General features: G+C 44.0%; 1 non-coding gene across 1 annotated transcript; it reads right to left on the bottom strand.

Moving 5' to 3' along the window:
• Positions 1 to 425: 425 nt before the first annotated feature.
• LOC126024909 (small nucleolar RNA SNORD89) lies at positions 426 to 534 on the bottom strand. The gene has a single exon (XR_007500988.1). It is a non-coding gene; the product is annotated as a small nucleolar RNA SNORD89 (small nucleolar RNA).
• Positions 535 to 2,886: the final 2,352 nt, after the last annotated feature.

Genomic DNA, 2,886 nt, shown 5'->3' with positions numbered 1-2,886 from the left:
TGGGTAAACCAGATAGGAACAAACCTGCTCCTAAAGGCTTTCTTTCACTTCGTTTTTGGGCCACACCTGGCAATGCTTAGGAATCACTCCTGGCAGGCTTGGAGAATTCTATGGGATGTGGAGGATCAAACTGGGCAGCTGCATGCAAGGCAAAAGATCTACCTGTTGTACTTTCACTCAGGCCCCCTGAATGCATCTTTAAGGGACACTGAGTGAGGGGTGTGTGTGGACAGTGTGTTGTGTGGGGAAGGGCCACTCCTGCTGGTGAAGGCCATAGGGTTTTGGAGGTCAGCCCCAGGTCCTCAAGTGTTTCGTGGGTGGGGGAGCCTGTTTTGTTCTGCATTCTGGCAGTGCCTGGCCCAGCGAATTATACTCCTAGGAACCTATGCGCCCTGATGGCACCTAGATTGTGTGAGCCCAGCGGCACCGAGGTCAGACTATGGTTCGCTTCAGGAAGTTTTGTCATCGTGGCCCCAGAGAGCAAACTGCCAGGAGGCACTGCAATTCGGCCTTTTATTGTCATCATTCCTCAGTGATCGCAAGAGCTGCCTTTCTTTCTCACACTTAAGGAACTTACCTGTCAAAGTGCGACAGATCTGTCCTGCTCTCCAGACCTTTCGTGCTTCTCGGACAGGAGGCACAGTGCTACCTGCAGGTCCCAGAACGCTCTGACATGTCTTGGTACGCTGTTGAGGTTACAGAGAAGCTCTTGTCACAAGGATCTGGTTGACTATCATCAACAGAACCATCTGATATAGCCAAACTCCTCTACTTTTCAGCATGTTCCAGCATTTTAACAATTCAGTACCTGGAAAAACTGTTTCACCCTTCTCTTTCATTATGTGTATTCCCCTCATATGTATTTGCCGTCTTGATCGAAGTAAACTTTTTAGTAGTATTGGAAGGTATTTTTTTCTTTAGTTTCTGGGCCACACCCAGCAGTAATCAGGGGTTACTCTGGCAGGCTTGGGGGATCATATGGGATGCCAGGGACTGAATGCGGGTCAGATGTGTGCAAGGCAACGGCCTTTCTGACTTGCTATCACTCCAGTCACCTTTTTTCCTTTTTTTTTTTTATTTATTCAACATTTATTAGGAGTCAAGTAAAATCATTAATGAAGTAAAATCTAGCATAAGCCATAAAGATGTATACAAATTCATAAAAATAAAAGGGAAATTCATCATGTAGGATAATGTTGATGATGTCACTCGATTATGTTATAGATGTTTGCAAAACATTGTTCTCTAAAAACTATAGGGGTGAAATATAATAAAAAATGGAGGACAAAACGTGTATTAATTGTATTCGTATAAACTGGAACCATCTGTGGAAAATTGTCATGCCTTGAGTAGTCTTATATCCACAACAATGAAGACAAAGTTGGCTTGCTCTGCAAATATGTGTTCTTTCTTGAACAAGAGTCTTGCTTATCTTTTAGTTTATTTGTTTTGCATTATTATATGATAGAGATCTTGTTCTCTTATGAACACCCACATCTCCTTTTTCTCCCCTCTCATCTTTCTAGGAAGTTTCAATATGAAAACAAAGTGGTTCAGACCGAGAAGAAATGTGCCTTTTAAATATGGAGTTGTCTTAAATCTTTTTTTCATTTGCCAACAGAAGTGTAACACTTTATGTGCCAATGAAGGTTTCTTTCAAACACTTGCTTACAATGTTTGTACAAGTGAAGTAGAAATACCCTTTGAGAAATCACCTAGGAATATTCTCACTTCAATGAGACCTATTACACTCTTTCAGCATCCACAATCAACATCTACAGACATAGATTATATAAATCTTACTTAAGTAACATTTCAATGGTAGTAACAAAAAATTCTTACAAAATCATTATTATCTTATTGCATATCATCATCCAGATCTGATTTACTTTTATATTCAGTTGTGAACAGAGAATGGAAAATCATAATGTTCTTTAAGAGTTTCAAGTTCAAGCAAGTAGTCCCTTTTTTCTAATTTTTTTTTTAAAACTTTATTTATGAATTGGTTACTGGGCCACACCCAGCGGCTGGCTTAGGGGTTATTCCTGGTTCTGCACTCAATATTACCACCTCTGGCAGGATCAGGGACCATATGAGTGCCGGGTCCCTACTGGGTTGGCATCATGCAAGGAAAATGCATTACTGCTGTGCTATCTCTCCAACCCATCTTTTTTTTTTTTTTTTTTGGGTTTTGGGTTTTGGGTCTCACCCGGCGGTGCTCAGGGGATACTCCTGACTGTCTGCTCAGAAATAGCTCCTGGCAGGCACGGGGGACCATATGGGACACCAGGATTCGAACCAACCACCTTTGGTCCTGGATCGGCTGCTTGCAAGGCAAACGCCACTGTGCTATCTCTCTGGGCCCATTTTTTTTTTTTTTTTTGGTTTTTGGGCCACACCCGGTGATGCTCAGGGGTTACTCCTGGCTATGCGCTCAGAAGTCGCTCCTGGCTTGGGGGACCATATGGGACGCCGGGGAATCGAACCTCGGTCCGTCTCCTAGGCTAGCGCAGGTAAGGCAGGCACCTTACCTCCAGCGCCACCGCCCGGCCCCTGGGCCCATTTTTTTTTAATTTTTAATGACACGGTAATTTTGCTTTATTTACTTGCTCTGGTTTTGGAGCCATGCTCAGTGGTGTTGAGGGACCACGTGCTGTGGATTCGAACCATCCCTTGGGCCTTGACTCCCACTTTATGACCTACAAGCTAGCTGGCTAGCTAGGAAGGCTATTTTCTTTTCTTTTCTTTTTTCTTTTTTTGGGGGGGTCACACCCGCCAGCGGTCAGGGGTTACTCTTGGCTCTACGCTCAGAAACTGCCCCTGGCAGGCACGGGAGAACAGACACACTCTCGGGGGACTATATGGGAAGCGGGATTCGAACCACTG

Source organism: Suncus etruscus, chromosome 12, assembly GCF_024139225.1.
Source record: "Suncus etruscus isolate mSunEtr1 chromosome 12, mSunEtr1.pri.cur, whole genome shotgun sequence".
NCBI classification, from domain to species: domain Eukaryota; kingdom Metazoa; phylum Chordata; class Mammalia; order Eulipotyphla; family Soricidae; genus Suncus; species Suncus etruscus.
Note: the sequence above shows the minus strand (reverse complement) of the source record. Positions and strands in the feature narration are given on the sequence as shown.